Here is a 12,222-nt window from a genome sequence, read left to right as displayed (position 1 = left end):
AATGTGTGTGAATTGTCATGTGCCAATTCAGTCAGCTCTAGATTATACTAAACTGTCCACCCCTGAGCCAATCACAATGGCAAGGGAGCTGGGATCTCCATGATTAATTTAGACCAGTGGTTCTCAACTGTGAACAGTATTGGAAATGTTATGTTTGGAAATGTTACAACTAGGGGTGCCACTGACTTCCTACCCCCATTCTATTGTACCTACCTTGATAAACTCTATTAGTATCTCCTATGGTCTGGGCTCAAGCTTTTAATTTAAAATATAAACTGGGCACAGAGCCATCCATAATAAAGACTATTTGCCATTGGGATGCCTGGGTGCTCAGTTGGTTAAGCATCCAACTTTGGCTCAGGTCACGATCTTGCAGTTTGTGAGTTTGAGCCCTGTGTCAGGCTCTGCTCTGACAGTACAGAGCCTGCTTGGGATTCTCTCTCTCTCTCTGTCTCTCTCTCTCTCTTTTCCTGACCCTCTCCCACTGGCACTTTCTCTGTGTCTCAAAATAAATAAATAAACTTAAAAAAACAGGTTAAAAAAAACACAAAAAAAGACTACTTGCCAGCATTCCTTGCACTAGATGTTCCATGTTCTATCGTCAATGGATTTAAGTATTAATAGCACATGGTCTTCTCCTGATCCTTCCTTCCTTCTGCTGAATAGAATGTGAACAAAAATGATGGGGTTGGGGAAACTGCTAGACCAGGATGTGGAAGACAAATCCTGAGGACAGTAAACAAGGAGCTAGAAAGACTTTTGATTCTTGACACCTTGGCCCTATTCTACTTGGAGTTTACGTAAGAGAGCAATCAACCTTTTTCACATTTACTGTTATTTGGACTTTTCTTGCAACCAAATATAACTAATATAGCAAAGTTGGATCATTCTAACTTCCTCCCCATACCAATACTGGGGGCTCTAAATGCTGGTGGTCAAATTACATGACTAAGCAGATCACCGCCTATATCTAGTACATTCTCCAACCTCACCTGGGCCCTCAGTGCTGCTTAGCGGTGTCTCCAATTCTTTCCAGTAGCCACTTCAAACCTCCTTCATGCTCCTCGAACTTTTCTCTCTTCCTTCTTCCATATCCCTTTCAATTGCTTGAAATGAATAGTTGACCTCTGCTTATTTCAGAGAGAAAATACAAAAAACCATTAGATAGGAACTTCCCCCCTCAATCCTCCCCCTCCAAGATTACTCATATCTATGCCCATTCCCCCTCCCCCTTTCCTCCAGTTACAATGAAGTTAGCTTCTGAAGGCTAATTCCTCCCCTGTGCTAGGGATCCAATCTCTTCCAGCCCACTCAGGAACTACCCTCTCTCCATCATCTTCCTCCCCTATTCCACTGGCTCCTTCCTTTCAGTTTTCAAGTACCTCAAGTAGTTCTCATCTGCAAAATAAACATACAAAAACTTTCCTTCAACCTTACATCCCTGTCCAGTTTTCTCATCTTCCCTCTCTCTTCCCCTTCTACTCCCTTCCTTCACATCTCTCCTTTCTCTCTCCCTTCCCAACTCCTTCCCTCCTTAGCCAAACTACTTGGCTTTACTAGGTCTCCACTTCTTCACCCCTCAGGATCTTCTCAAACCTCCAGGGCATGGTTTCTGCTCCCACCACTCCATGAAAATGCTGTTTTCAAGGTCACCAACACCTACCTTCCTTATGGCCAAATCCAATGGTTATTTCTCAGTCCCCTACTTACTTTGCTCCTTAGTAATGTGACTCTGTGGACACTTCTCCTTAATGCATTCTCTTGCCTTCCATATCATTCATTTCTTCTGGCTTTGTCTTTTTTTTCCTCTGACATCTCTTTCTCAGTCTTTGTTATGTGTTTCCTTACTTTTACCCTACCCCTTAACGGTTAATCTTTCTGTCCAGGTCATAGCTTCCTAGGAAGTTTCATTCACTTATAGGACTCAGGCTGGTGATCCCCAAATCTTCATTACTATCTCCAAGGTGGATCTCATTTTGGGGCTTCAGAGTCCTGCATTCAACAACCAACAGAATAGCATCATGGATCTCTTATAGGGATCTGAAACTACATTCATCCCCCATCCCTAAACCTGCTCTTCTGTTATTCCAATATGGTAAATGAACGACCATCCATCTTGTTGCCCAAGACAGTCATGGGTCCTCTTTAATCAATCATAAAGTCTTGCCAAGTTTACTCTTAAATATGTTTCAGATCCATCCACTTCTCTCCATTCTCACAGCTACTTCCCTCACGCAGTTCCTCACCATCTCTCACATCGGCTATTCTAAAACTTTCACTCTGCCTCCAGTCTTGCACACCCATTCTCCACGGTACGGCTGAGTGATGTTTCAAAAGTGCAGATCTGATCTTGGCATTCCCTGATTCCCAGTGGCCATTAGGATAAAGTCCAACACCTCGGTTTTTCTTACAAAAGCTGTCTGATATGGCTCCAGCCTGTGTCTTTGGCCTCTTCTCTTGCTGTTCCCCTCCTCTTATTTTCCACTCAGCCACATTCAACTTCAGTTCCTCAAAATATCTGCTACTCTGTATTGGTGCTGAGCCTCTGCACAAGCAGAGCTGTTCCCTCTGCTGGGAATCCTACTCCTGCTGCCCTAACCTGCCACTCTCCCTCATCCTTGACTACCCTTCCCTCCTTTCAGGTCCCTGATTGTTATCACTTTCATCTAGAGAGTCTTCTTTGACCTCCCAAGTTTGGTTCAGTGCTCCTCCTATGTGCTGCTCTCTACCAATCACAAAGATTGACACCTTTATTTCTGTCATAGCACTTACACATCATATTGTAATTGCTTATTTACCCATTTCCTTTAACTAGATTTTCAACATTGTGAGGGTAAGGACCATGTCTTTTCACTTATCTTTGTATCCCAGTGTTTCTCACTTACTAGATGCTCAATATATTTTTAGTGAATACATGAACCCAAAGTAGGCATTTGGTATTCAATACATGTTTCCCTTTCCCAGTGGCTAAACACGTCTGACTAGTCAGGCAATTAAGAGATATTCAATGAAACAATTCTCATGGTGAGTGAAAAGAAAGAATCTCTCTTTTCAGACATTATTTAATGTTTTTTTCCTTAATCACTAAAGTTTAACAAAGCTCTTTAAATTGTGATGCTTATGCAGAGAAAAAGATCAAATTAAGATCTGCTCTTGCTTTCCAATTAAGTTGTCAACAGGCTTCCTTCTCTGAGGCTTCCCCAGGAGTCCCACAGGATGAGGAGAGAGAAAAGGTGTATCAGAACTGTCAGCAAAGATCCTAATTCTTTCCTACTCTGTTCAGGAGTGGAGTTCCTCTCTCCTATCTTGTGACCTCAAGGTTGCTGGAAAATTAAAAATAGCTCTTTATCATTCATGAAGGATGAAGGGTCCACTTCTGTTCAAACATTCAAAGAATATTTAACTGAATGCTGACTATATGCAAGGCATCCTCTTATTTGTCACAATCTTAGGTTTTATGAGGGATCAAACTTTTTTCTCCTGTGAGTATTTTACTTTCTTATAGACCTCCTTTCAAGAGGGAGCCCTTTATTCTATTACTAAAGGCCCCCTAGCCTTTAAGAAGGCGTCTGACTTTAGCTCGGGTCATGATCTCGCGGTCGGTGAGTTTGACCCCCACATTGGGCTCTGTGCTGATAGCTCGGAGCCTGGACCCTGCTTCAGATTCTGTGTCTCCCTTTCTCTGCTCCTCCCCCACTCATGCTCTGTCACTCTCTCTCTCTGTCAAAAATAAATAAACTTAAAAAAAAAAAAAAAAGCAGAATGAAGTCAGAGAAACAGTTTCAGTCTAGGTCATCCAAGTCCAAGCCACATTAAGACTTAAGACACTAAAAAGAATTTCGCCCTGAGCTGTTTTTGTAATCATATTGATCATGATGCATTGCACTACTTATACTCTGATTCAGTTATTCCCGATGGCCCCTAACTTAAAATGGTCTGACTTAACATTTTGATTTTATGATAGGTCGAAAGCGACACACATTCAGTAGAAACTGTACTTTAAATTTTAAGTTTGGATCTTTTCCCAGGCTAGTGATAGGCAGTTCGATCCTCTCTCGCGATGCCGGGTAGCGGCATCAAGCCACAGTTCCTAGTCAGCCATGCGGTCAGGAGGGTAAACCGCTGATACACTTACAGTCATTCTGTACCCATACAACCATCTGTTTTTCACGCTCAGTACAGTACTCAATAAATTATGTGAGATATTGGATACTTTATTATACAATAGGCTTTGTTAGATGATTCTGCCCAACTGTAGACTAATGTAAGTGTTCTGAGCACATTTAAGGTAGTCTAGGCTAAGCTATGATGTTCAGCAGGCTAGGTGTATTAAATGCATTTCCAACTTAAAATGGGTTTATTGGAATGCAACTCCATTGTAAATCAAGGAAGATCTGTATATATTAGCCCCTGATACAAGTTTGCTGGTCATAAAATGGCTTTTCTCCATGAGAAGATATTTGGTCCAGAAAGGGATCAAATTTTAGAATTATTAATAAGCCAAATTCACTATCTCCAATTCATTTAGAGAACTGATCTCCTGGAATTCCCGGAAAACATGGCATTCATTACCTCATTGGCATCCAGATCAGTTGAGTTGGCTTAGACACGACACCACAAAACAAAAAATAAATGCTGGCATTTTAGAAATGCTGTGTTAGCTGGAAATAAGCCATGCAAATTGAAGCAAATGAAGGAGGGTCTTAAAAGTCACTGTGTTTTTGCCAGCCGGGAAGCTGATGTCCGTGCATAAGATTCCATTTTGTTTCATCATACCTAGTTCTCCAAATAAAGACTTCTATCACCTTTCTACATAAGGAGAAACTGTAAAAAAAAAAGCAAAGTCACTAACTAGATTTCCTGGAAGTGTTCTCACTTGTTGCCATGTAAATCATCTCTAGTGGATCCTGGTGGTTACAGGTATACTTGTGAATCAGACCAAGGGTATTTATTTCGGAATCCAGAAGATTAACTGGTAGCTCATCAAAGTGTCAGCGGTTATGAACAATGATAATGGTATATTATCATCATAAAGTTAATGTAATATTCTCAGAGTAAAAATTCAAACTACTACATGTTGTATCAATTCTTTCATTCGTGTCTCTCCCATTTTGTAGTATATTTCACGGGTAAGCAGGCTTAATCCATCATAATGAAGAAATACATAAAAAGGTTAAGATCCACTATTCAAATTCCCAGCATAATAAGCCCATGCAGATCAAAAACATGTTCACACTGTTGTCACAAATCAACATAGAACTAAATTCTGATACAGGCTTATAGGGGTGGCTTCTTGGAACCTGTTAGGGGATTTCTCAAGTTGCATCATTGCCCTGAACTCTGCACCTCAAACCAGACCCTTTCAGAAGCATTTCAGCTATGAATAACTTAGAATATCCTTTTCATCAGCCACTGATTAAAAAAAAAACAAACAAAAACACTTAAACTGAAGATAATTTTATAACTTCTTTAAGATTCTTTGGTTTTGTTACATTCCGAAGAGGCTTCTGATCTCTCCAAATGAAGAGGCCATACATCTACTAATCTGGGGCTATCTGCTCTGACAAGTCTAATTCCACACAAAGGACCAGCACCAAAGTCCTATGGGACTAAGGCGAGGTAGAATGAGTATTAGTTTATTGATGCCAAAGAGTTGGATTATCTTATTCCCATGGGTTAGCAGGTAATGAGATTCCTAACTGCAATAGAGCAAAGGAGTTAAACATAAAAGCATGTTACAAAATTACAGGAAATTCAGTATAATTGGATCCTTTCCAAAGGGGGACTTCTTATCTCAGTATTTTCGAACTCCCCTCACTGAGTCTCTAGTTTATTTACAGTGAATAACTGCTCATTGTTACCTGCTCTGATAAAAAACATCTAAGGACTAGTATCTGAGGCCAGACTGGATTACGGTTTGGACTCAAGCCTTGTCTGAAGAATTCCTTGTGTTTGTGAAATCCCACCCAGATATTTTCAATGGTCTTTTTGTATTTCTAAAGGAATTAAAACACTTTGGTAAATAAATATGGCCATATTTGAAGTCAGTAGTAATAATGAAACCATGAAAGCACTTTTAAACAAACTCTGGGTTGTAAACTCTCAAAACTTTTAAACTCCAATAGCACATGCCAAAGCGGTAAATGTTTTTTTAGTGCTTCTCTGCAAAAGGCCACGTCTCCAGAGCAGTATCTTTGACTTTCATAGCATCACGTCACGGCTTCATTTCATAGTTCTATTCGTTACCTCTGTGACTGGATATTCGTTCAGGGATTCCTGCTGTCGCTGAGTTCTGAGTAAAATCAACATTTGCCTTCACGCAGTGTGGCTAATATAGAAATTACACTAATGAGTGTGTTAGAATTTACACACTCAGGTGAACACTGGTTCTTTGAAAAAGTCACCTTGAGAAGCTATATTCTAAAATTGGAAGCAGCTGTTTGGGGTGTGTGTGTGTGTGTGTGTGTGTGTGTGTGTGTGAGAGAGAGAGAGAGAGAGAGAGAGAGAGACAGAGAGACAGAGAGAGAGACAGAGAGCTCTAAGAAACTGCCAATCTTTTGATGTTATGATTCCTTCCTATAATATCCACACCTGGATGTATGGATAATTATGGTTTGGGGGGTGCACAACAAATTCTGTCATCCCCTATCCTTTTTTTTAAAAAAGAAATGGTGAGTAGGGGAGGGGCAGAGAGAGAGAATCCCAAGTGGGCTCTGCGCTGACAGCACAGACCCCTATGTGGGGCTTGATCCCACAAACTGTAAAATCATGACCTGAGCTGAGACCAAGAGCCAGATGCTTAACCGACTGGGCACCCGGGCACTCCTATCATTCCCTACCTATCCCCAATCCCTGTTTACACTCAACTTTGGAAATAATTACTTTAGGGATCCTAACATGTTACCAAGACCCACAGTGGGAAATTCCTCCCGCTATACCTCTGCACGTGCACCTGAGCCCAGCCCAGCCCAGCCCAGCTTTGGGAGCTCTTACCTACTGTAGACCTTGGATAGTCATTTTGTGGGAAATTCCTTCTTTATTCCTTGTACAGCTAGCCCAATTCAACTACTGTCTCTCCACGTAGGGATCTGTCCCTCCTGAAGTCAGGCTTTGGACAACTTTATGGACACTTAGGGTTTGGGTTGCTATTATTATTCGATTATATCATGGATAAAAAAAAAGATCTTGAGTTGCCTGGCAATATAGTAATTTTAACATTTTAATGAAACATTACAATCACCATTTCAAATAACTCCTTTTCCAAAGGTTATGTGACAAGCCAATTGAAAGCGAGGAGTATCTGAATGTGTTGCATTCTTGCAGAGGTGTGGTATGCAAAACAATTGTGCTTACTTCACAATAAACAGAAAAAGTAAAATAAGAGCCTTGTCATTTGAGTGAACACTCATGTTGGCTGAATGATTCAAGTAGAGTACTAAGGGGCTATTAGTGAAAGTACTGCACAAGGCTTTGGTTTTCACTTCCTATTCTTGTGTTTCATTTACAAAGCAGGCAGCCTTCTAGTTGAAAGATTTCTGAAACACTATCCTCTAAAATTGGGAATCACTGTTTATATCACAACAAGAGTTGATGTTTTTGACTCTATTGGCACCTTTAATTTAAAAATAAAAGCAATTAAAGTGCAACATAGTTGTCTCTGCTTCAACAAACAAAACTTGGGAATTTAACCAAATCTTGGTGACTCAAGATCCTGTGTTAGGATGGACATAGGAAACAGAAGTTCTAGTACCAGATTTATCAGTCGGTAGTCACTTTGATTAGGCTTTGGTTTCTCAACTGTAACTTGATTGCCAAGAGCTCTTCTAGTTTCATATTCTGTATTTTTATTAACAGCTACACAGTAATAAGATATAGTAGAACTTCAGGAAATTCCAAGGCAGACAGACCTTAGTTTCCCCTTTCAATCTTGGATTGCTTTTTGTGCCTTTTGGACCAATGATAGGCTTTCAAGTCTGGATGACATGCTTTGAGGCTATGTCGATATTCCTTCTCTTCTCTCCAGGAGAATCTTTTTTTGTTCTCTTCTGGCATCATCTATGGGCTTCTTCTTGTTGCCAAGTCACCTACTTATTGTCACTTTTTGCAATGTCTCCATGTCTTCCATTTTTATCTTTTCAGCCAATAACGACACATTTTCTGATCAAATAGCTTCACAAACTTCTTTCTTTTGACTGCTTTTGTTAATGCTCCTACTTACAGAGTGTTTTGGTAGCTTAATGGTTCAGAGTTCTAACAGTTTCCTACAATTACCTAAGAAATAGTTTCTGACAGGCCATGATAGCTCATCCGCTTGGGAAAGAATTCCTTCAGTGTGTTAACGTGGGGAAGCAGCAGACAGGACACCAAAAGCACAGGCAACAAAAGCAAAAATAAACAAGTGGGACTCAAAACCTTTTGCACAGCAAAGTAAACAACAAAACGAAAAGACAACCTGCGGAATAAGAGTTTATTTGCAAACCATATCTGATAAGGACTTAATTTCCAAAATATGTAAGAAACTCTTAGAACTCAATAGTAAAAAACCCTAGTAACTCAATTAAAAAATGGGCTAAGGACTCGAATATCTAGTTCTCTGAAGATATACAAATGGCCAACAAGTATATGAAAAATGCTCAATGTCACTAATCATCAGGGAATGCAAATCAAAACCACAATGAGATGTCATTTCACATGTCAGGTTGACTATTTTCAAAATACAAAAGACAACAAAGTGTTGGCAAGGATGTAGAGCAATTGGAACCCTTGCACAGTACTGGTGGGAATGCAAAATGTTGCAGCCTCTACGAAAACAAAAAAAAATTTTTTTAATTCCTCAAGAAATTAAAAATATAACTACCATATTATCCAGCCATCCCATTCATTTCTGGGTAGTTACCCAAGAGAATTGAAATGAGGGTCTTGAACAAACAATTAGCACTCTCGTGTTCACTGTGGCACTATCCCCTCGGAGCCAAGGCATGGAAACAATCCAAATGCCCAACAGGTGAATTAATAAAGAAAAAATAGTATATACATACTCTGGAATACAATTCAGCCTTAAAAAAGGAAATTTTGCAATAGGCATTAATATGGATGAACCTTGAGGACATTATGTTAAGTGGAACAAGCCAGTCACAAAAAGACAAATACTTCATGAATCCACCTATATGAAGTGATGCTACTACATCCTGGATGTGAATTTTTCTGGTTGCAGGACTAGAAATGATCATGAGTTTCTGCATCAGTGAATTTGTTGCTACCTTCCAGGCAGCTGCATGGATCTTATAACTAATCATGTTTAACCTGCGAACACCTTTGTGCTAAACTGATTTGTGGCTCACATTTAGCAAGTTTATAGGTCTTCATTAAATCTATTCATGCCACTTCTGGTTCTATCTTATTTTGTTATAATACCAAACCTTTTTTGTTGTTATTCTTTTACAAAATTTTGCTGATGTTTAATCTTCCTAGTTACAATTTTGGTTTGCTACCTGAAATCATTTTTTAAAAACTGTGCAAGACATAGACTTCAGATCCCACTCAGTGAAAAAGGGGGAAGGAGCAAATATGGTAGTTGCATACACAGGTATGGAGCAAGACTTCCAAGGTTCAAATTCCAACTCTTGCACTCATGAGCCATATGAACCTCGGGCAAGTTCCTAGATAATGCTGTGCCTGGTTTTTGTTGTGAAAAGGAGACAAGAGTTCCTACCTCACAGGGCTGTTTTGAGCTTTAATTAATATACTTAAAACTGTATATTTAGAACAGAGCTTGACACATAACAAATACTCAAATGTTAGCTGTGAGGGTTTATTTTACGCTGTGGTTTAACATACATAGCTGAATTTACAATCTAATGTCAGCCTGAAGACACCAGCATTCGCATCATACTACTTAAGAGAATGTTTGGATTTGGATGTGATGCTTTACAACACTCACTAGGAAAACTCTTATCTTATTTACTCCATTTTTTGCTGACAGTATTATCAAATACAAGCTTATTTCTTTAAGGGAAGCTGGACTTAGAGAGAGGTTCAAGAATTCTTTGTTTTCCATCAACACCTGCATATTAAAAAGATTTTAAAAAACCAAACACAACTTGTGCTTTGCCACGGTAAGAATTTGAAGCAGCAACATATTAAGATTCAATAAAATAGGACTTTTTTTTTTTTTTTTTTTTTAAGGCAAGACCTAAGGAAAAAGATGTACATGAATGAGAAGGGAGAAAAACTGTATTGGGATACATTGGCTAAAGGAAGTTACTGTAGTTGAAAACAGAACTTCATTTCCTCAGAAGGCAGCTGAAACAAAGAGAACCATGAGAGGTGTCCCGACTCTCTATTTCAGTGAAAGGAAGTTTGCCATTAATCAGAAGTACTTTTTTGTTTCTAAGGTAGCACAGTGTATATGGAGAACATTGATCATGATGGTTTAAGAACTTTGACAGCACCTTGAAAAAGCAGAGACAGTTTACCTTTGGCAAATAACTTGTCTAACAGGGAGTCTCCATCTAACGTCCGTCCAAGGCTAAGTTCCTGATCCCACAAGCAATACACCCTCCCCCCAAACTTTTATTTTCATAATCTCCACTTCAAACAGTAATTCTATTCTTCTAGTTGCTCAGGCTAGATGAGCCGAGTCATTGACTCCTCTTCTTTCACAACCCATGTTTGATCTGCCAGCAAATATTGTCAGCTCTGCCTTCAAAATATACTGATTCTGTCCACTTTTCAAACCAGCCCCATTGCCACCACTTTGATCCATGCCACCATCATTTCCTTCCAGGGTTACTGTGATGGTCTAACTGGTCTCCCCACTATCACTTTGGTCTATTTGCATCTATTAAAATAGAAGTCAGATCATGTCACTTCCTTGCTCAAAATTCTCCTAATGCCCCCGTCTCACTGAGAATAAAAGCCAAGCCTCAGGAGGCCCCTCATGATCTAGTTTCATCCCCACACCCCACTTATCTCTATCACTTTTCCTTTTTGGCCTTTCACACTATATAGCTACACTGGTGTTTTGCTATTACAGAAATATTCCAAGCACACTTTTACTTCAAGATTTTTGCAATTGCTACTTCTTCTGCCCAAATAATCTCCTAGATGTGGCTTTCCCTTGCCTTCCTACTTAATACTGCAAACATTCCACACACATCACATAAAACATTTTGTATCTCCCTTCCCTGCTTTATTTGTCCCTTCAACACTCTTCACTATCTATCATGCTGTATCTTCTATTTTTCTTACTCATTTCTATCTTCCCCACTAAAATATGAGCTCCGTGAAGGCAGGGATTTTTTTTTCTTGTTAAATCACCCAAAGTTTAGAACAAGGCTTGGTGCATAGTAGATATTCAAATATCTGTTGCAAGAATTCGTGGATAAAACTTGAGGGCATGGACTAAAAGCATACTTACTTCTGAAAGTGGGAGTAGGAGACAGAAAGAATAATGCAGTTCAGTAAGCAGTATTTTGATAATCCCATTTGCTACCGGGTTAATGCTTAGAACATAAACACCAAAGAATGGATCACCCATCTTTTAGCCAGTGGTCTCTAAGGTGGGATACCACAAAATGATCCATCACAATGAGGGGCCAAAGTGTTAAAATTATATTTATCTTATAAATTTAAAGAAATAATGGATGGATTTTCATTGGTGCCCTCACTCACTTGCTCAGTCTATATGTCAGAAGGTCATGCATCACACATGGTTCTTGAGGTATCCTGAGGGAAGAGTAGAGTAGCAGTATTCATGTTAGATGTAATTATAGATTTATTTACATGATTATTTACCCCTATACTATTTTGCATGTGTCAGCATGTTTTTTAAATGATGGAAGTAAGCAATTACAGCTTCAGGAAGATAGCCTGGTAAAAGACTCCTCCTTCTGGATATTTACTCTTTCTTGCTTCATGACCCTAAAATGTTAGATGAAGGGAAATTCCCTATACAAATTAAGGAAGTATTTAGATAATTAGATCACTTTCTTAAAAGAGTTAAGCCATAAAGATTACCTTTGGGAGACCTAAATGCAACTTTTCTCCTTGGCCAGAATACTGACATTCCCTTAATACAACTGAGTAAGTAAAAGTGTTTCATTAGATATAGGCAGAATGACGGAACCAATATTCAAAATGCTTGAACAGAAAAACACCTAATGATTTAAATAGCCTGAGTTTTCAAAACTTAAATTTGATAGAAAATGAATCAGACTTTTC

The sequence above is a fragment of the Puma concolor genome, chromosome A3 (genome assembly GCF_028749965.1).
Source record: "Puma concolor isolate L17-30 chromosome A3, mPumCon1.1.hap2, whole genome shotgun sequence".
Classification (NCBI taxonomy): Eukaryota; Metazoa; Chordata; class Mammalia; order Carnivora; family Felidae; genus Puma; species Puma concolor.
This window is presented reverse-complemented; position numbering follows the sequence as displayed.